Source organism: Apteryx mantelli, chromosome 10 (assembly GCF_036417845.1).
Source record: "Apteryx mantelli isolate bAptMan1 chromosome 10, bAptMan1.hap1, whole genome shotgun sequence".
Classification (NCBI taxonomy): Eukaryota; Metazoa; Chordata; class Aves; order Apterygiformes; family Apterygidae; genus Apteryx; species Apteryx mantelli.
This window is the reverse complement of record NC_089987.1, coordinates 6721098-6744154: the sequence shown is the minus strand read 5'-3', so window position 1 is coordinate 6744154 and position 23057 is coordinate 6721098. Positions and strand designations below refer to the sequence as shown.

The 23057-nt window shown below is 40.9% G+C and overlaps 1 protein-coding gene across 3 annotated transcripts in view; it reads right to left on the bottom strand.

Annotated features, from left to right (window-relative positions):
• Positions 1-21790, bottom strand: part of MAF (MAF bZIP transcription factor) — a 239970-nt gene extending 218180 nt beyond the window's left edge. For 2 of the 3 annotated variants that reach the window (XR_010885282.1, XR_010885283.1), the window contains exon 1: positions 21652-21790. The gene's annotated coding sequence lies outside the window, so the exon portion shown is untranslated. The remainder of the gene's footprint in view (positions 1-21651) is intronic. The other variant, XR_010885284.1, reaches the window with a different exon arrangement.
• Between the last annotated feature and the right edge of the window lie 1267 nt (positions 21791-23057).

Genomic DNA, 23057 nt, shown 5'->3' with positions numbered 1-23057 from the left:
AACTGCTACCTTATTCCCAATGATCCCACAGTAATCCCATGATATCCAACTATCGTCTGATTAATGTTTGAAAAAGCAAAAGCCCTCAACTGATAGTGGATCTGGCTAGTCACAGCATATAGAAGAATACCTGTCTGCTTCTTTATGACACAGTATACAATGGCAGAGTTCTGCAGATCAGGTGGTTGTTTTATTAAAACATTGTATATTGTTCCCATTTATTCTTTTTTGATTGGAGAACAATCTGGGACTGAGAGGGTAAAATCTATCACAGTCTGTTATGTCTGTGTTATCATTTTTTCTCCAGTGTTAGTCCGCAGAGATGACATGTCTGGAAATACGAAAATTTCCATTAATGTTAGCTCTGGTTTTATTTAAATTTTCTTTTTTTGAACAGAGTCCTGCACAGCAAGGTGAACTGATTACATGATGAACTGGTTACACTCTGAGACCTATAGAGAGTAAGGCCACATAACAAGGTACCTCAGCAGTAGATGGAAAATGAGCTTAAACTTGCATGGTGCAGAAACTCCACCTTGAATTTGATGCATCAGCAATGCACCATCTCTTTAGACACAAAACTAAATCTGGTGGCTAACCAGTGTCACTGAGATAAACCTCATCCTGGTCTCCAGGGTCCAAAGTAGGAACTTAAAAGTAAGTTTTCTATAGCACAAAAGTTACCATATAGAAGACTACAAAACCACAGGATTACAAAACATCCAGGGTTATTGCAAACTTCCCTCACAAATGCTAATGAATTGTTTTCTTTTTTTGCTCCAATACTGTTGTTTCAAACGAAAACACATCATTGCTTTGTTGCTGAGCACTTTCTCCCACAGCGCCCTGCATAAAGACTTGCTTGTGCACCCTGTGGAATGTGCTTGTTCCAAGACGTCTAATGGTCATTTCTTTTACCTTACATCAGATGCCTGTCACATGCATTAATTAGGTCCGTAAAAATATGCTTGAAAACCCTACCATCTAAATACAAGAGAAACAGAAAGACAGAGAAATGAGCACTGTAATTTCCAAGAATGACTAACGTCTTGCTGAAGTTAATTCTACAGATTGATGGCCTAATTGCCAAAATGGCTAAGGTTGGGCATATGGTAAGAACTTAGACTTCTTGGCAGTGAACATCAGCTTACTAACATGAAAATGGCAATTTTTTAATTGATGTTTGCAACTATGAACTTGATTTAAATGAAAGGCCTACTTGTGCGACAAACAATAAGCTGCCATTTACTGAGTACACTTACACATACGAAAGGGCGACAAGGTCCAGCTATGGAGACATGGAAATTAGAGACTAAGAAACATTTTGCATTATTACAGCAGAAAAGGAGCTGACTGACCAGGTCAGACCTGAAGTTCAGCTACTTCAGTATCCTATCCTGTCTCCAGCAGCATCAGCTCCAGATGCCCCAGAATAATGTTTAAGAAGCCCATAAGGTGGGTTTATTTTAACACCCTAAGTAGCCATTTCTTTAAATAAGACCCTTTCCTAGACAGGAGCTCTAGTCTTGACTGTCCTCTCACAATAATATAAATGAGAAGTAACTTCATTTAAACCAGCGAAATTACAGCAAGGACTTATTCACTGTGAGAGTGAGGAGGCATGGCAGAGAAGATGCCTTGAGCTTTAAATAGTCCAAATCAGGCAACAACTATTTTAAAAAAGATTTGCTCCTGCAGTAGCATTAACATGCCTACGCGCACGAATGGTAGTTTCACTTTCTTGCCCCAGTAAGGACAGCTTCTGGCTTCCTAAAGGCATTTAGTCACTTCTTACTTCCCACTCTTCTGACCCCAGCAGGATTTTCTGTTCCCACTTGGACACGTTCTTTCTGTGTGGCTGCAGATTGGTCATGCAGACGGGTCTGATCATTATTTCCGTGTTGCTGCTGTTCTGCTGCAAACACAAGGTTTGTGCAGTGATCTGAAGGGGGAAGCTGAGAAATCATCACTTAGGTGCTGCTGCCTTCCCTCCAGAGCCAGCCCTGGGATAGTACGTGCAAAGCTGCAACACTGCAAATGTTCAGGGCCACACACTCACTGCTGGAGCTCCCATGGATTCAGGGAAGTAGCTACCAAGGAAAGGAAAGAAACTGTGTCACAACTTGTCATATTTAAGGTATTAAGATGTACTAAGGTGTATTAGGATATTAAGACATATTCACAGCACAAGAAACACTCAGTTGCACGCTGGGAACTAAACTGTGAGCACCGTCTCTGTGACAGCACTGAAGTAACTGCGAGTGTGAATCAGAGGATAGAATGCAAAAATCAAAGAAAGTTTAATTTTTTTTAAATTTGCATTTTTGTGTGTTGACATAGTCTTTCAGACTTGAGGGAATTAAATTGCTTGACTTATATAGCCCTGAAAAATGAAACTTTTAATTCAAATATCAATTGACCCTTAATTATTCTAGTATTAATGGCTTTTATTTCTGCTGGAGAAAATTCTGCTGTTTGTTCAGACTGACCAGAGATATATGCAAAATGTGCCTAGGAAAAATGTACAGGCAATGAATTGCTTTCTGAAAAACTAAGCCAAGTTTATATTAGTACACCAACTGTATTTGTTTTCACATAATTCTGATATCCAGAGTTAAAACAAATGCATGTCTTTATGAAATGCATGTAGAATTATATGCAACAGATCTCAAATAAAACATCTTCCACTAGCTCTTCTGATGATCCGCATCTTTTAGATTTATAGCAATACTTATCTGAGGAGGTCAAAGTACTCTGTAACATAAAAAATTAAAACTCACAACATCCCAGATGAACAGTAAGCACGATTATAATCTATTTTACAATTCTAAATATGGTTTTACAGTAGTCAGACACAGAGAGGTTATATACTTAGCCCAAAATAAATCCCTGCATCCTGGCTCTATCTCCTCTTACCTTTTTCCCCTGCTCTGCTAATCTGCCAGAAGAGCTCCAGAGGCTTTAGCAGCAGCGGTTAAGGATGCCAGCTCCCCTCCCACGCCCTTCCCCAAAATACTGACGCTGGAGCAGAGGCAGAAGGGGCCCTATGGGCATACCGCAGCCACCCCCAACCACAGGCTGCAGGGCTGGGGCTCCCCAACCTGCGAGTGCCACACTCCCACCACGTTCCCATAGGAAGACTGACACTGATGGAAGCTTCTTCTCTGATTTTGGAGAGGCCAGATCCTTTCTCTACGTTTGCATGCCTTTCCTTTCACCTTGATTTTCACCAGCTACCCCAATCCTTCCCATCTGATCTAGGATCAAATATATCTGTGAACCCAGGAACTCAATGGTGGGGAGTTGGAAGGGCTAAGAATGCAGATCTGACACAGTGATTGTCCACATCCTATAAAGTCATTCCTAGGAGCATTTATTTTTGTGAACAGGTGTTTCTGCAGAAAGATAAAGCTGAACAGCATGTGTCTGTGACTTAGTGGGGGCTGAAATTTTGGCCTCTTTCTTAATATTCTTTCTATTACATTCACTCTTCCTTTTAAATATTAAGTTTAACATTAAACAATAACCTTAAAGATCAAGTCAACTCCTGGACGTAGCAGACTATAACTTCTTAAAACTCTGCAACAGCCTGAGCTGGAAGAAACAGGATCATGCTCTGACTGCTCCAGGTGGCTGGAGCAGCAGGTCACCAATGCTTCTAGAAAGTAATAGGGAAAGGCAGCAGGAAATGACCTGGGCAACACAGGGGGTTTCCATTTCCTTTAGCCACTGCAGTAGAAGAGGGCAAAAGCACTTTCACAGCCTGCGTGTGAGTGCAGATCAATCACGGCAAGAGGTGTCACTCACTATTTATGTTACCTCAGAAATTTTCTTCCCTTTTCAAATGTGGGACTTTATTTTGCTGAAGATAAGAGAAGCTCTGAGGTGGTTTAGGGGGTTTAAAGAACTCATTTCAGGTTGTCTTTTTCATTAGAGACAGACCTGAAATATTACATTAGTACTAAGGTGTAGGTAGTTCTTCAGTTCTCACCAAGCTATCATCCACTAGCATAGTCTACAGACAGCCAAGCCTGACATCAGCACATGCCTTGGGTTTTTATTTCAATAAACCATAAATTGTAATACTTGGATTAGTTTAGGTGAGTTCTCTCAAGCAATTAACTTATGATGAGACTAAGGTAATAATATCTGTAGTAGAATTCAAAGGTAATTGTTAGAGTAAAGTGCACACTATATTGAACTGGAGATGGGCACAAACCCAAAAGCGATCATCCAGAGCCACCCTCATGCTTTGGAAAAACTCAAGATATGGATCTGAACCTTGCCAATAATCTCTCCCTCCTACCATGTGCAGCCTCACTTTATCCGAGTAGCTCAGGTTTCACCAGTCACCCCATCGAAAATGGCTCTTTACATGAGGAGGTTTGGTAGGTCCAAACCCCAGAACCGAAGCCCCACTTCTGAAACTTCCAGCTCTCCCCACAGAGAATAATTTCTAAAATCCAGATCAGATTTCTGTGGCTTGGATGCTGCTTTAGATGATGTTTGCTTTCCCTGCTGTGCTTTATCTTTGATTCACTGCCCTGTGTTAAACCTCAATTGACTTATTCGACAATAGCACATTTTATGATGCCAGGTCCACTGAAGAGAAATCTGAGATACAATAAAACTAAGTGAGATGTCCAAGGCTGTACATGGCATTTATAACAGAGCTGGGAGTAGGCTGAGTCTCAGATTCCTCTCCTCTCTCCCTAACAGCAGGACTGTATTCTCCCTTCTGTTTCATCTTTTCTCATGCTTAAAATACTTGTAGCTTATTGAGAGAGTTAGCAAGAAGCATAGGTCTATTTACCCACTTAAGTAAAGAGTGCAGTGATTCCAGAAGATGCATACCTTAGAGCTATCTGCCACATGATACCTAAAGATGTTGCATGTCTTGCCTGATACTCAAGTGGGATACCTAGTTGTCTGCCAGATAATCGTTACAATCTCATTCAGAAAAAAGCGGGGGGAGGAAAGGAACCTAGGTAGGCTGGAAGAAGCAAACAGAAGATCTTAAAAGATTATATATACACACAGCCCTTCAGTATCATCAGCATTTGCAGCAATGTCAAGGAAAGCTTGTTCATGTTTGGCCCCAAAGGCTACTATTCTTTTAAAATGAAGACTTTTCTGTTATCATCCCTGTTTCGATGATGACTATGTCTAGGCTCCATTCCTGAAACAATGTACCAGTGTCCGACAGGACATCAGTCCTGGCGAGAGGTGCATCTCCCCTGGGGCAGATGACTCCGGCACTCCAGGGTCCTGGCTCACATTTTCTGAGTGCAGCTGAGCGGCTGCTTTTGCCGCCCAGCAGTGCCTGACTGTGAGCCTTCTCCATGAGATCAACGGAGGTTGGACCAGGCCTAGGTCAAACCTGAAAGCTGCAGAGAAGTCCCTCAAATACCCAGGGCCACTGCAGTGTCCAGCAGATAGGCTGAAGCTGGTATAAAAGAGGAGCAACAAATGGGAAAGCATTTGCTGGGAAGCAGCTGCAACACTGATACTCTTTTCATGGTGATCCATAATAACCCGACTGTATTGTACTTTAGCCAGTAAAGCCCTCTTGATTTACCTAGAAACTAAACATCAGAGACAAGCAATAATACCTAGCAAGGAAATATTATCAATTTAATTTCATTTTCAGATAGTTATTTCATACTCTGGCATCAGGTTTTATTCTCCTTGTGGAGTATCTATTATATATATTTTTAATAAAATCATTGCAAAATTACCCACAGGCTGGGGGAGAATAAATTAATAGGCTACTTAATTGAGTTCTTTTAAAGATTCTTAGCATCAGTTGCACCCAAGTGAAATGAGCAGGAATGTAAAATCTGCCACTTTACAAACCACCAGGTCATTTACTCTCCCAGCCTGCTTACTGCAGTAGTAAATTCTTAATCATTTTAACTGAAAAAACAAACAGCAATGCATCAGTTTGGTTATGGAACCAGTGTACCCAAAACAAGTGCCAGCTTCAAGAAGAGGAAAGATTATTCTTTCCTTGCTGCTGCTGGAGTCATGAACCTGCAATCCAAAGAGCATTCAAATCCTTCCTGATTTGAGTGGAAGTTAGGAACCTGAGAACTTCTGAGGATCCAGGCCTTGTTCTTACCCTTTCTTTTATATGTGTAAGGGGGGGGGGGAAAAGGTCACTAATTTACCTGACCCTTACATACACCACAGGAAATGCAAGCACCTTTCTTTTAATTGTACTTTTAGAGAATCGTTTTGAAAGATCCCTTTTCCCTCCTCAGAAAGACTGTCAGGCATTTTACAAGAACACAAAATCTTTTCCAGTTTGATTTTTAGTTTACAGCAGTTAATTTCTATTTGTTCTTCCTCCACAATTTCACTAATGCCCCTTCTTGTATACGTATATTTGTCCATTACAATCTACAGACACAATCACCCTAATTGATCTAATGTTAACCTCCAGCAGCCTAAGATCCAGACTGTTTCTATCCATTGCTCCGTCCCAGTGGCAGCTTTAATTCCCTATAGTGCTCGCATCTCTGCCGCCACCCAGCCCTTTTACAAGAAGCACCTCGGAAATAAATGCCACTGTAAACCAGCCTTACGAGACGAGCGGCGGCCGGTGAAAAGCCCCCACTGTAACAGTTTGTTTTGCCTTGTGTTGTATATAATGATAAATTTCAAGCAGGTGTCACATTTTTTAGCGGGAGGCGAGGATTGATGGGGAACAGTAGAACGATCCATCATCAGAGGCAGGTGGCACAGTATTGGAATTTCAGAAATCTGTTCCCAATCACATCCACTGCTGGATGACTCAGTAACGACCCTATTTGTGATGCCTTACTGAAAATCAATGTGCCGCATTCAAGGTCAATGTACTGTTAGAAAACTCTTTAAGCACTGATGGATGGATTGTGTTCATTCAGAATAAATGTGAGAAGCAACTGACAGCTGAGCATCCCAATATTTGTGCCAACTTTAAGAGAACAGCTTCCTTTTTTGAGAGAGAAACACGATTCCCTCGGGGATTAACCCACTCTGTATTTCCTTTGTTCTTTCTCTTTTGAGTATTTAGGCAATTGTTTAATGTATCTATCTTCATGCAATTAGGAGACTTCAAAGTTTGAAGACAAATACTGATGAACAATGATCTTTATGGACTTCCCAATATGAATAATATTAATCATTATGAAAGACCATCAGAGTTGATAAGGATTAAATAAACAAGGGGGGGAAACATGTGAAGAAGAAACTAAACCTGCATGCAGGTACAGAAGAAAACCTTCTCTACAAAGAGCCCAGTGAGCAACCACACACTCTAAAGATAAAATCCCAAGTCAAAACATCATCTTGATTTTTTCTGTTATTACAGCAGTGAACAAGATACTTAGTGTCTTTACATATCTTTACATATTTTTCAACTCTTTAAGTGGTTTTGCATATCTTTAAATGTTTTACATTAGCTAGGAACTTGCCGTGCATGGTAAAACAGATTTTAGCTTACAAAAGATCCACTTTTATAAATAAAGCTTCTTCACTTTTTCCTTTAGCAACAGGATAGGATATCTTATTCAGCTAGGTTGCTAAATATGAATTCATGACACTTCAGCGACTCTTTTCAATGGGGTTCAGAAATTACACTCCTTTTCTGGCCCAAGAAATAATAAAATTGGCTTTTAGTTGATGGGGAAAAAAGTAATCATCAGCTTCCAAAAGGAAAAGAGGATTGATAGCTCAAACAAACAGGAAGGGGGAAAAGTGTAATTTACCATGTGGTTCACCAGCAGCTAAATCTGTTCACTTGACACAATAAATGATGTCAGGCTTCCTCACCCACTGTGTCAACAAAATGGGTGTTGTCAAAAACATTAAGACATCTTATTGACAAACTCTCAAGTCATTATAGTCTTTGAAGTGGTTTTGTCTTCTGCCTAAAATTATTGCACCGACAGCATCGATTCATCTGATACATTGATACTGCAGCAACAAGCTCTGGGGAAGATTCTGAATACGGCTAAAGCCATTATCTAGACAAAGTTATTTTTAAACTATTTTGGGAGTATTCTGAGGGGTGACGGATAATCAGGGATGAGCAGTTCATATACAATACGGGAACAGTTATGATTCTTCAACAAAACAGTATTTTTGCTTCATAAGGTAACTATACAGAGCACTGTGAAAAAGAGGTTGTTTTGCATCAGGAGCTATCAACTTGGGGTTAATTGCAAATACACTGTCTTAAACAGGTTGCTGCAAATTAGTCCAGCCAGAATATATTGCTTATTCATACACTTCAGGGAATACAAAGCTTACAAAGTGCCTCTCCTTACTCAAATAGTTGTACTAAACACTGTCAGCCTGGTGCTATGAGGAAAACTTGGATGATTTTGCCAAAAATAGCTACATTTGAAGGGGATTTCAGTCAAAAATATGTGAAAGAACTTAATCATTGCAATTTGAGAAGCAGGCATGAACTAATGTTCAGCTAGGAAGTCAAAGACGGAGCGAGCATAGCAGGCAGAGTCTCTTTTCCAGGCTAAAATGATGTGGTAAGGTGAGAGTTGAGTCAGGCTGTATGCACTGCTCTGTCCATCAGTATCTGCTGTGTGGAAAAACAGGAGAGACAGTCATCCGAAGTATGAAGGATGAGTGCTTCTGACCCTTAAGCTTAACACACCATGGGTCTAATTCGCCTATCACACCAAGGTGAATTAGCAATAATTCAATGGAAGCATAAAGCCAAAACGAGAGGAAAACCAATTTTGCATGGGATTGAATGTCTATACACCCTGTGAACAAAAGGCCCATTTCTTTTTTTTTCCTCTTTGCAGCTCTGCAGCGTGGAGGAGTCTCCAGCCAGCATGGAGACAATATAGCAAATTCCAGCCCTACTTCTCCCCCGCTGGCCTTTAGGGAACGAGGAAGGTGTGGTAGGCATGGCCAGAGCACGCCATGGTCCTGCTTTCACGCTGACTCTTATTTATGCTTTTCTGGTCCGTGTTGGGTTTGGCAAATCCTAGAACCACACACCAGCAGCAGGGACTAATAACCAGGTCTCTTGATCCCACCCCGACTGCACACACAGCCGAGAATCGTGTGCCATTGAGAATTTGCCTTGCTGTCCGTAATGTAAAGCACAGAACTGAAGAGAGAAGCAGGCTGAGTGTGCCAGTTCTGTCCACTGTGGACTGGTGATTAAGTTTTGCCATTAAAATACAGTATATAAAACACTAATTCAAGCCAAAATTATAGACTCGGATAATATATAGAATTACTGTGCCAACAATCCACAATAAAAATACACAGTACAAATAAGTGAAAGAATCTGATGTCAAAAATACGGCTAATGAAAGTAAATTGTATAAACATAACTAATAAAAGCTTGGAATGGAAATTTCCAGCATGCACTGGCTGAGCAAGGATCCACTGAGAATCCAAGGACTCTCCTAAAATTAAGCTGGGATAGTAATGACCAGCTTCTTATGTTTTGTTTAAATTGTATCTTTTATATCAGAAGTCATCTAAGAGTCTCCACTAAATTATTTTAATTAAACCAACCACTGTATTTTACTAGTTTCAACTTTACCACATTCAGATGAGAAATGAAGATGCATGTAAAACCCAGTCTTTGACATGAAGAAATCCATTCCTGCACAAATGTTCACAGCCTCTATCTTGTGCTGCCCTAACTTTGCAGATAACAGCTACTGTTCTGCTGAACTTGCCGTGTAGCCTGGAAGTCTGACGAGGGTTTTTTGTGATCCCTATGCAGCCTGTGCCCAGTCTCGTCTATGTATTTGTTTTCCTTTGCTCAAAACCCTGTGAGCTTGGGTGGCCTTGTTTAAGGATTTTCAGGTTTTGTTGCTAAGATTATGAAAAAAAAAAGACTTCTTGCATGAAGCGCTTTTGTTTAAAACTACCACTGAAAATACTGAGAGAACTGGCTAAGACACTGCCTGCCTTCCTCACCACCTCTGCTCTCCTGACTCAGTAAAACACTTAATAGTGGAGGTTCCCATAAAAAACAGTAGGAATTGGCACTTCCACTTGAACTCACCACGTACTCTCCATACAGACATGGATGAACTGCGTGTAATATATGCCTATTATGTACGTAAATATTTTACTGTGATGGCTCCATCTAAAAGCAAAGAAGCAAAGGTGTGTATTACTAACATGAGGCCATGAAGGTAAAACCTCAACCTACACCCCCAGATTTGGATTCTTCTGGTTTGGGTTTATGGACTGAAATCCCTTCCTATTAGTTTTCATACAATGGATGGCCACGAGCCACTGATGTCAAAGAATGAAGATGCTTGCTTGCTAGCAGGAATAATGGGGTTCCTAGCCTAGTTTTTAAGGTTGCAAAGTTTTTTGTGATCATGGAATGAAAGTTACTGTCAGGTAAATCCTCGCATTCTCACTCCCACGGGGTAGTCTCTTATGAAGAGTTATACGCTTTAATATTAAGAAGGCTGTCCTGCATTATCTCTGGTTTCTGAGCAACTTTTTAATAGATTGCAACCACACAAAATTCTCCTGAAATTTATTTTCCATCTGTAATCACAATGCAAGTAATTAGTAAAGCGTCCTCAGGAATCTGGTGGAACCACATGGCTAATTAAGTCATTTGTCCAATTCGGACGAGGACACGGCCCAGTGGAAACCAGTTTCTGAAACATCTCTCTCAGCCCTGGCACAGGCCTCGAGTTGGGAGCTTCTGCCAGTAGCTGGTGCACACCCCCCGCTGCTGCACAGCTCCCTTGTGCTGTTTTTATAGTTCCCACAACCTGGGGCATGGTATCGAGGAGCCAGTGCTACTGCCCGCATGGTCCTGGGATACAAGGGCTACCGGGAGTGACGCAAACCTCCAAACCCGCCTCCAGTAAACCCACGCCTGCAATGGGCGACTTTCAAATAAGCACAAAGGGAGAAACCAATACGCTGCTTGCAATTTTCATAACAAACAAACCCAGAGTGAATCACTCCGGAATAATAACTCTAGCAATTTCATCTCTCTTACTCTTTCAAAGAAAGCAAAATTATTTTGGACAAATTAAAGACCATTTCTGCTGGGAAATGAGAAATGACATCCCAACTAATGCAAAATATTAAGCCATAAGCTTAAAAAATATCACCCCACCCATATGCATGGGAAGATGCACAACCTTTTTAGTCCTGAATTAGAAGTACTTCTATGCACCTTTGTAAAGCTGTTTAAATGCATTGCTACATTAGTCGCACTGTATTTTTAAGTCAGCTATCAGGTATTCAGTGGAATAAATAGCAATTTCAGGTGTCGGCTGCAGCAGAACCCATTGCTCATCAGGTAGAAGGCACCACCCTGCAGCTCAGCCAGCACAGGGAATCGTATAGGCAATCACTGTCCGCTTCAGTGCAGACAGCTTAGCTTAAATTGCTGATGGTCATGATTTGAACTAATTTAACTGACTTTGCATGGGTATAGATAAGGCCACAGTCAAATGAATCTTTCCAGCTCCTCTAGCAGACGTTGCAGACTAGTCTAGTTTTATCCCCTAGGTTTCCAGAAGAAAAATATTCTGTTTTCATTCTTATCCACCCAGATTACCATGTCAGTACAGCTGGGCAGGTCATCACATTATCACAAATGCTTTATGTTCCTGTGCTCACCCTTCTACTTAGCAATTAGAAACACTATTTTCCATCCAGGCAAGTCCTCCAGTGCACGCTGATCACAAAATTCTTTGCACTCGTCGTACACGGGATGCCAACGGAAAATCCTCCAGTGATGTCAGTTGAGGCACTATCAGCCCCTCTACTGCATGGCTTTTGAGATAGTTTATGTTGGTATTCTGAATTAAATTGAATGTAATGTTAGCCATTGTCCCAAAATAATTAAAGTAAGCTACTTAAAGTGGTTTGGAATGTGCTTCCAAATGGAAGTTTTAACAGAAGTGATTCACAAGGAGTAAGAGATATAAGCGTTTTGATAATCTGAAGTGAGCCAGCTTATCCAAAAAGCCACTTAATTACACCCAAACTGAAACATCTGGTTTAGATTATTTCTTAAAAAAAAATAGTATGGTGAAAAGTAAATCACTTGGAGAGGAAGTATTAGCATTTCTCTTGACTTAAAGACTGCCATGACAGAAAACTAATACCTACATTTTTTCATTATTCTTGTGTCTTCATGCGATTGCATATGACACGCAAAGAGGAAACCGAGCAAAGTAAGGAGTCCTCTTGCCTTCACACTGAATTTAACAGCTCAGGTAGGGAATAGGGAGGACCCTCCCTGCCCCGTCCAGAGCAAGTCCTAGGGTGACAGTCGCAGCAGGACTACGCTCAGGGGAGGCCAGAGGGACAGGGCTGATCCGAAGATCCTCTTCTCCTTCGACCCTTTGGAGTCCAGCTGCTTTTCTGCAGCCCTGCCCTGCTCAGGCTGCGATCCTCGGCAGGATGAGGCAAAGGGAGGCTGAATGAGTCAGCCCACGGAGCTCACCCTTTCTACATAGGACTTTTTTTCCTCTTAGGAGAAAGGATTAATTTTCTAATAGATACATGGAGCTAGCTGTAGATCTGCATAAATGTAGGGAGATCTTCCCCACAGGGATTTGACCCAGTACGTATCAAACAATGTACAAAAAGGGCAACATTCTTCACTTAGACTTGATCTAAAAACATTCCTAGCTCTGCTGTTAGTTGTGTCTGCCATTTCCCATTTTTCCCCAGTTGCAACTAAGGAAAGAGAAAACATCTAAAAGTGATGCCTTCTCTATCCCTGCACATACAGTAGGTACTCCCCAATCTGGAGATATTCAAATCTCTCCCTGGTACAGTAGCCTGGTATTTCTTAACAGTATCTGTAGCTGAGAAGACACATTATAGCACTTTAAAACATTTAGAGCCTAAGAAAAACCTTTTATGTGAGCATTTTAAAGCTCAAAGCTCTAATCTAGGACTTGGTATATTTATCCAAGTCCTTAATTATTAATGTTACTCTATTGATTTGATACCTAAAACTCTAACAACAAAACCTGTGCAAACTAATTATGCCTGGCTTCCGGTTTTACAGGGTTTCTTTGCTCCTCTTCTAAGTCTTCTTTTTCTTAATCAATAAGGTCTGATTCATAAAACAATACAGAGATGCCAGTACTGAGAAATAAAAGGCATATTAATTATCATATAAACTGAGCAACAGATAGGCAGGTTGGTGAATCATTTATTCACAAGAGGAATCCCAATGATACCTAAGTCAATTTTTGCTTATCATCTTAACACAGGCAGCACAATCAAGCCTAACAGTATTATTAATTAGTTAAGAAATAGAGTTATTAAAAAAAACCTTGGGTGTTTATGTGCAAGACTTTGTAACACTACTTTCTTGAGGCAGTCCGCCTTTGCCAAATTTAACTGGAAAGAGTACCTTCACAAGCCTCTAATCTGCCCGGATTCCTCTGTCCCTCCTGGGAGTACTCGTGCAGCAGCAGTACTAGGGCTCTGCTTTGCTAGGCTGTAATGTTTAGAAGAGCCCAGAGTCTAGAAGACCCCTTGTCTGCATCCAAAAAATGCTCAATCAGTTCACTAATCCTGCTAATTTAGGGCCAGATGCTCATGCCTTTCCTCAGTCTGAGTAGTATCTTTAAGACAGACAAGATTACTGTTGGAGCAGCTCTCATCTGGAGGGCTGGCAAGATCACCGTTCAGGATCCAGCCTCCGCAAGGGAGAAGGTCTGCCTGCCTTGAACAAGAGAGAGGGCAGGCACCAGCAAGGCACGGGCTGGTGCTGGCTTTCTTTTTCCACGAGACAACACGCAGCTGATGCAGTCCATTTCCTCCCACTGAAACACTTTCAGGATGTAACTGTTGTACTGAGAACAGAAGAGCTGACGACCTGTTGGTCTTTCCCACCAACTGACAACGCTCCAGGAGTGGTGCCTCCACACTGGGGTAGCAGGGTTCGGGAAGGAGAGCCATCTATTCCCAGTTCCTCCTTTGCAGTTACATAAAAGTGTTCATGGCTGAGTCCCAGCTTCAGCGCAGGAATCTGGATCAACATATTTACAGATATGTTTCTTTTTAAATTTTACACTACAGATGATTTTAAATAACTTTTTTTTTTAACATCACCAAATTTGTAGTGAAAAGTTTTAAAAGTGTATAATGTAGAAGGTTTGCAATTCTCATTCATGCTCAGTTAACTCTTTTCCCTTAATCTCTTGCAGGCATATCGCAGCCCAAAAGGGGACAAATATTTGTCAACGATGTATTCGGTACTGAACATAAGTGATGACTTCATAATTTTGCCAATACTCTGAAGAGGCCATCCTTGCATCTCTTCCTAAGATACATTACTGCTGTAAATTTATCTCTAGGACTGAGATGTTGCTATGTAGAAGGCTGAATAACTATGATGTTATATGATCTTAACATTTTTATTAAGGTCACTACAAGGCATGACTTAAAATTAATGGTGCCGGTGACTCTCTGATCACAAATATACATAAAATGTTACTAAGAAGCAAAAGTTTGGGACAATATGGCCCTATTGAAAAGCTACTTTGATTTATTATACCCATTACAAATTTTGCACTCTTTTAGGAGATAATTTGTTTTTCTTATGGAAGAGAATATACAACATCATTTTTTGGTGTGGCTCAGGTCTGAGGACTTGGCTGCCCAAAGCTACACCCTAATTTGAAGAAAGGACTATCTCTTTGCACAGGACCCAGAGTTTCCAGAGGCCTTCGAGTCCCACTGCAATACACACACAAGCAGTACAAGTAATTACCAAAGAGCACTTCTTTAATTCTCGTCCCGCTGCCTCTGGGCAGTTCTTCCGAACCATCTGGCCACGGAGCGCACCTTGCTGAACTGGGACTCGATAAAGCTATTTCACCTATTCCAGGTGGCCACCTCAGAGCGAGTTATTTTATAACTTTAATAGCTAAGGATCGCTCTTTCCTCTTTTCCAATTGCATCCCAGATGTTTTCCGTGTGATTTCTGAAACTGTTGTGTATAGACTTTTGCAAAGCTAATCTCTGCACTGAGTAATTATTCTCTAGGTAAAAAGTGAAATTTGTCGTTTCTGTCCTCAGCAGCCTGGACCTGAGTTGCCGCTGTCCTGGGAAGCACTCGTTACCATTTTGCCTGGGTGCAAGAGACTTTTTAGAAATAACAGTGGAGAATGAGACCACTCTTGTCTTGTGCTGCAGTGACCACTACAGTTTCAAGAGGTACCAGAAAGGGATCTGCGATACTACAGTCATCACCTCTTCTAAGTGGAGAGAAGATAGGAAATAGATCAAATTCTTCATTCCCCTTTTGAACACAACTGATTATTTTTTTCAAATAGCAAATATTATAATGCGTCCACTCTATTTTACAGAGAGCAGAGTTTGCACACAATATTTTAGATGGTAAAAATGACTCAGGGAGACTATTTTCACCTGACTACAGGTTTTGATTTAGTCCCCAAACCTTCTCAGAGTTGTACTTCAGAAACTTGCATCTCAGCTACAAAATTGATAAGTGAAATGAGAAATTTGGTCTTAACCTATTTTTAATCTCCATATTTGAATATCTATTTCGACTTGTTTTAATATTGTCATAATCACTGTGTACATAGACAAAGAATTAATTGTTTTCTTATTTCAAATCCTCTGATCTACCTGGTTCTTGAGCAAAATATACTATACTCAGCTTAGATTCTCCTGCTTCTTACACGCCATTTCAGCCATAAAAATGATTTTAACAATGTCAATCAGAAAAGAAAAAAGGCAAGTTCTGAGAAAGATGCACTGCATAAATTTGTTTACGAGCTAAAATGAAAGTGGACTAGCATAAATTCTTGACTTCAGTGGGATTACTCCAAGATTACATTAAAAACAATGGCGATCCGAATTTGGCCCAAATGTCTTTATTATGAACAAGCTCCATTAGTTCTATTGAATAGCAACGTACATCACAGAGGGAGGTAATTTACAATTTTTACAACCATCGTAATTTGTAGTACACAGCTAACCACATGGCCATTCTTTCAAAACATCAAGATAAATCACAAGAAAATCAAAGGCATATTTAATGTTTGATGACAAATGGCTACTAACAAACATTTATTGCAATAAATTGTTATTAAAAACGGTGATCATGGAAAAATGCCTAACAAAGGTGATTTGGACCACTTATTTTAAAATTCTTTTCTACTGCTTCTCTTAAGTGCATGGACCACCAAGTTTTGTTTAATCCTTTCTAATTCTGAGCAGGATAATTACAGCAAATAGTGGTAAATGAATCACATGCCTGTATAGGAGTATCACAGCCTTTGTGGCATTTAGATGAATGCTGTGTCAGAGGGACTAATGTGGTATAATACCACATTTGCTTTTGCAGCCTGTTATTTTAATCTTGTGGGCTGCCTTTCATCAAGGTAGGGAAATACAGTAAGGTTACTGTTGATCCTGGGCAGCGGAGAGGATGCTGTGCGACATCCAAGTCCTTCAATCCTATAAGGGACTCTTGGCAGCTTCCAAAAGTCTTGTTTTGTGCATTAATGGAACGAGAGAGAGAATATGTCTGTGATAGGGAAAAGTTGGCAGGTGAAGTAACAGCACAAGACACTGTTGTGCCAACAAGTTACTTAGTTCTGAGTATTCGGCAATGTGCACCCAAGAATTCACGGGGTCCTAAAACTGCAGAGAAAGCAAATCACTGAATTGTCACTCACAGGGAAGCAGAGACCTGGCAAAGGCTCAGCACTAGATGGAATCAGGTAGCCAAGAGCCTATAGAAAACAGGAGAATACGATCTAGGCTACGAAAGAGTGGAAAAAACTCCTAAAACTTCACATTTGCCTTGATATAGTTTCTCTCCTATCTGTGCTGATGCCTTTAGCATTGTACTGACCAATGTGTCTGTGTCAGACCACTGGAGAACCTTGTTATGGAACAGTCTGATCCTGAGCAACAGCGACTTCACTCTTGTTGGATAACAGGAGCAGCCTGAAGTGCTAGAACTGTACATTTAGATACTGTGCCTATCAAACGCCCACCTATGAATGTATGCTCCACAGTCACAACCTCTTTACAAAGAAAAGCAGCATGAGGGTGTGAAAACCGTTCAGAAGCAAATACTATTTCCCCAAGCCATTGCCCAAAACATAAAAGGAATTCAGAGTCCTCTGCAGATCAGAAAAATTCCATTAAATTCTATCCATTATATTTTCTAAAACAAGATGGAGGAGTGCCAAAATACCTAAAGCAAGCAGTTTTTTCACGCAATTTCCATCCCACTGAGAAGTAATAAGTCCTGGAGATCTTACAAAGAAACCTGTTCATGAACAATTTACTGCCCTGATTTATAGGTCCAAGAAATGAGGATGGTTCAGATTAACTTCGTATAAGCATCGACTGACTCTCAAGAGTTCTTCTCCAAACCAAACGTGAGCCAGATTTTTTTTCCCAGTTAGCTGCCCTTTTACGCCAGCTGAGCCGTGTGAAGGGGATGGAATATGGCCACAAGTGCGTATCTGAGAATTCCCCCAACTATGGTGAAGTCTCCAGCTGCTTTGAGTCACTGCAATCTATTCTTATACTTGTATCACAGAGGACATCAAGCACACCAGCGAGCTCTGCTAAACCGCTTCATGGCTGGCACCCAGAACCTGACCTACTCTAATTGCTGCTGGGGTCAGCGCTATGAAGCTTGCAAATCCAAGAGCTTTATGCAGTTCCGAATATGCAAGTAGCTGGGTGGGTTCTTTTTTTTTTTTTTTTTTTAAGCTGGCTGCCAATTCTGAAAACCTGCAGAAAAAAATTTCTCTAAATCTGAAACAAAGGTTTTTGGATTACTTTGCATAAAAAAAAATTGAAGAAAAAGTCCTTTCAAGTGAGAATGCTGCTGAAATTAAATATTGACTTTTTTAGCTTTTAAATTTTGATTGGACACAAGTGATTTGGGGAAGTCAACATGAATTAATTGGTGCAATGCTGGGCTGCCAAACTGGCAGTATTTTTATTATTACTAAAAATGGACCTGGCCACACAGCAGAGACCAGCTTTTCTTACAGGAGAGAATCCCATCCTCAAACTTATACTAATCATAAATTGTCCATTCTTGCATGTCGTCCACAGCCCCAGATAACGCAGAGTGAACTTGGCGGGATCAGCAGTGAGAGTCCAACCCTTGTGTAGTTCACCTCAGCAGGTCAAGTGAAGTTTTCAGTATCTGCTTTAAGATCTTATGAAAAAGACCTCTGCACGACTTTGTGTGGGGGAACTGACAAAAAAAATTCAACCCAAGCAGAAAACTTTGAAATGCAGAGGTCCCCTGAAAATCTAGCAAAGATTAAATTCTCTAAACAGAAAAGGCAATGAAAGACCAGGAGCCAAACACTTTGACTTAATCTTAGCTTACCTTGACTGCAGGTGAACTAACTAGACATCTTGTATGACCCCAACCCTCACCACATTTGCAATCCATAAAATACTCCAGAAATAGAGGTGTTCGGAAGAGCACGTAAAGCATATGCCTTAGTTTCTACCTTCACTCTGTTTGAGGGGAAAAGTCAAGTACTGTAGCGCAAAAGGAGGCAACTTAGGTATTGAGGGTATTCTAATCTACACACAGATGGATGATACGATAAAGTCCAGGCGACAGAAGCTGTTTGAAACTACTTTGAGCACACGGACTCTCCAAAGCGCTTGGGGCTGTTACCAGGATTCCTTCCCGCAGGTAAAACAGATTTCTGATCGACAGAGATGAAGCAAACGGAAGTCGCATCAGACAAGCTGAAGTCATGCAACTTAATCCTGCACTTCCCCCACCTTACTATATTCATTTCTGACTACACCATACTTAGAGGAAAACATGTGTCCACTGGCAGGCTGCAGAGAAAGCCAGTGCTGGTGATACCTTAAGTCAAGACATTGTATAAATACAGATTTAAATATGAATTTCCACAGGGAGAGAGAACAGCAGTGAGATTTCATTTTTCCATTATTACTACATGCTGGTAATGTGCTTGATAGCGTAAATGCCTTTAATTGATATGAATGGATTTTTTAACCTACGGGTCTTTTTTCTCTCTTACTCTGCAGTAAATCAGAAGTCACTTTGCTAATGTCAGTATCACTGTACCACTCTACAACTGGGGTGAAGGGAGAATTAGAGCACTATTTTAAGCAGCAGTGGTTCTGTTCAGTATATATTCTTATTTTCAGTACAGATGAAACAGGGAAGATTGCCTATGAGGCTGGATTAAGAGCAGGAGATATGAATTGTATTCCTGGTTCTGCCACAGTCTTTTGGCACTCTGCTTGGGCAAATCACTTAACATTATTGCATCTCAGCATCCCGTGAAGCTCAATTTATGTTTTCCTAACATTAAGGATTTTTGTGGAGGGAAAAAGAATAATGTTAGTAACTCGAAAAGCAACAAGGGAGATTGTTTTCCCAGTAAATAGCAATGCGGTTTTACAAGCAAATTCAGTAGTATGAGATAACTTTAAAGCTCCTCTATTTCAGGATTTTTATTGTATTAAAAAATGCTGAGAGCAAGCACAGAACACAGATACCCACTGGTTAAAAAAAAAAAGGAAGATTTTAGTTTTGTTTTTAAGTCAACAAGTTAGCAAGGATCCATCTTCTTGTAATAACACATCCACTTTATTGTATATCTGAAAGCTACAGAAGCATATCAAGGTAAAAAATTCCTTCTGATTTTAAATTAAAACCTGTAATACAGGACACTTTTGGTAAAATAATAAGGGTTTGAACTAGCTTGGAAGAGAAGCTTTTTTTTTTATATATATACAAGTCACTCAAAAAGATAATAGTGAATAGTTTTCCTTTGCTTATGTCAAAGGAATTTTGCCATCTACCTCCACAGAGCCAGGATAACGCTTTGTGTTTTTTAGGGCCCCGATCCTGCAAACTGTGATGCAGAAGGGAATTTCTGAAGTCAGTGGGATTCCCCACAGCTCTCAGGATCAGAAAATTGTGGGAAACTATGTATAGAACTTGTCTGAATTTTGGCCCAAGAGTTTTCTCATTTCCTTTGACAGTCTCCATAAAAGCCCTCTTGTGCAATTCCCACTATCTTTTCATCTTGGGATGCCAAAATGTAAGAGTCTGAACATCTGTTTGAAAAATAGAATATGCCAATATTTAAATTAGCAATGGTTTCTTTTCCCTCCAAGACTATCAACTAATTATTTGAAATAGATTTACCCAAATATTGTGCTCAGTTCCATATTACACATGCATAAATGAGAACAGAATTTGGCCCAATATGTTTAAGCTAAGCACATTTTTGCAGCTATGAAAAGTAATCTGATTTCCATGGAATACTTCATATATGGCAATTTGCCTTCCTGGGCCTCAGTTCATGTCAAGCTTTTTCACTTCGTTCATTTTATGAAGATTTAATTGAATCCTACTTAAATAGCATCAACTAGCACTTATTCATAAAGCCATCAAGCCTTTCATCACAACTTCATAGTTTTGTAATTCTTAAAAAAAAATTAAATAAATCATATATATTCACTAATACTATCACTGGAATCACTTGAAACAAACTCTTCTGCCCGCAGTCCTCCACCACCATTTTGAAACCCTGTTGTGAAGTCCTGTTAAAAATCACCGCATTTTCACCAAAGGAGATTTCATTTTTCACCGTTTTTCTGCCAGAAAAGTGATGGTGGTGAAGTAACTGTTGCATGGGCAAGCGCAGTTTAAATTCAGGATTGATACAAAGGAATAGAGCTGTACAGCAAGAGGAGATGGGAAGGCCAACGCTGTTTGCGCAGACCCTGAATGAATGTTGCCCTGGTATCAGAAAGGCCGAGTGAGGGACGGCAAAGCCAAGCTCTCCCGAGCCTGTATTCTCAATGACCAGCAAGTGCAGAAAGTGCAAAATCCACAGCGATACAGGCCTGAGGATGGATTAAACTGATTTCTACAGAATCTTTGCAGGAACAGAGGCCAGTCAGAAAACCCTAAAGAAGGTAAAAATTGACCCTCAAAGGGTATAATTTATGAATGAACAGACAAAGAAGTTGAAACAGCAAAAAAACCCGTCCAAAAACAAAATAAATTAAAAAAGCAAAGAAAAAAGGGCACAAAAGCAGAAGATGAAAGTCCTTCCTTACTAGCCTTCCTCCAGCACCCCAGTCCACCAGCTCAACGAGAGGCAACACTTCTTTACCAGCGTGTAACTAGAACCGCTGCCAGCTGCACAGCCACTTTATTTGCTCCGTTGTTTTAGCCTTCAGTTTATTGCCTCCAGCACCTCAAATGCTAAAATTGCACTTTTGGAAAGAAACTCTGGGTACTTTGCCATTGGGTAAAGTCTTCAACTTACTCCTCTCCCCGCCAGCCCCTTTGACCCTGGCTGCTATTTGCCAGAACAAATTGGGACTTGCATTATTGGTTCTTGTTCTTTACAGTCACAGAGCTGACACCATGCTGTTCATGACAGTCTTTCCAAAATAAAACGCAGACATGCCTATTGTACTTCAGGAATTACAGTCCCCGCAAAACAATACCGTATTTCTTATTTCCATCATATAAATGATCCCACAAGGGACCAGGTAGCCTTTTTGTCTCATAAAAATAGTTTACACAGGTGCATACTTAAAGCATGATTCTTGTTATTATTTGGCATGGTAAAAACGCAATGGATTTACCTTCCTAGCAGTGATGAAAACCACGTGGATTGTGGCAATACCCACCAGCATAGACACGATACTGCGGAGAGAGCAGGATAGGTGTCTTCGTTCACGCAGGACAGGATGGAGACGATTGGCTTTGCTTATGGACCTTCAGATGAACTGCCTCTGGATTATACCCCTAAACAGAGAAGTAGGAAAAGTCCTTTTAGCATGAAAGGAAAAACCATGAGAAAGATAAAGAAGTAGCCCATTCCACACCTACCTCGCAGCCCTGTCAACATACAATGGAAAAGGAAAATGGTTTCTCATTTTGTTTCATTATTCATTTCCACATAAAAGCAGTGCAAATATAAATCACCAGAAATTATCACAGCAATATAGAAGAAGAGAAAGGTAAAAATGGGAAAGCAAAGCCTTTAACTCATAACTCAAAAGAAAAAGGCACATTCACAGACAGTTCTTGTAGCTGATGTCCCCATCATAAGGCCAACTCCAAATGCTTTGGACATTTACAGACATTTCGGCAGCGAGCCCTGCTCTTCTGCTGCCCCCATCCTCTCCCTGCAGTGCCCTCGCGCTCAGTCTGGGCTTACGCCTGTTGGCCCTTCCTCTCATCATGAGACGTCCCCTCACCCTTCCTGTGTCACATCTTCCTTGCTCTTTGCTTTTTTCTCCACGTGGTTTATTTCTTCCTTGTTAAAGCCACCAGAATGTAGCAGCCACAGAGTCAGCCTGACTGCTGCGACCCAACGCCGCTCGCTCTGGGTCACGTCTCCGCGAGCGCAGTGGAGCGCGGTGCAGGGATGGTAGCCCGGATCTGCAAACAGCAGGCATGAATTCGTGCAGCGCCAAATGCTGAGCGACAAATATTGTGACTCAGAGACTGGGTTGGCTCTCGTGCCAGCGATGCTGTCCTGCTCTGCTCCGTGTACATATTTGATCAGTGGTGCTTTATGACCATCTACAATCTGTTCAGATACCTGCTTTTACACATTGGGGCCAATTCCCTCCATTTGCAACAGCATGGACAGACCATGATAGCTAGCAAAATAAAAAATCCCAGAAGTTCAAGAAATCTGGAGGGTAGATTTCAGTGCTAACACTTTGGTGGGGGCCCACATCCGCCAGGCACCCACAGAAACACCCACCTCCCCTGTTCGCAGCCCGTGCTTAGGCAGCAGCTCACAGAGCGCTGGTGGCTTCTGGGCTCACCCTCGGCTCTGCGCGCACTTGGAAGGCTTTGCTGTTATTTTAACCTCTTGGCAATCCTCCCTTTTGTTCTCCACCTTTACTTTCCTTATCTTATTTTTACACCCTCTTATCTGCATTCTGCATTCTTTAACATTTTTTTTTTGAAAGAGGTTTTCCTCACTAGTATTACTAGTCTGTACAAGCTTAACACAGAACCTCTTAGGTTCCTC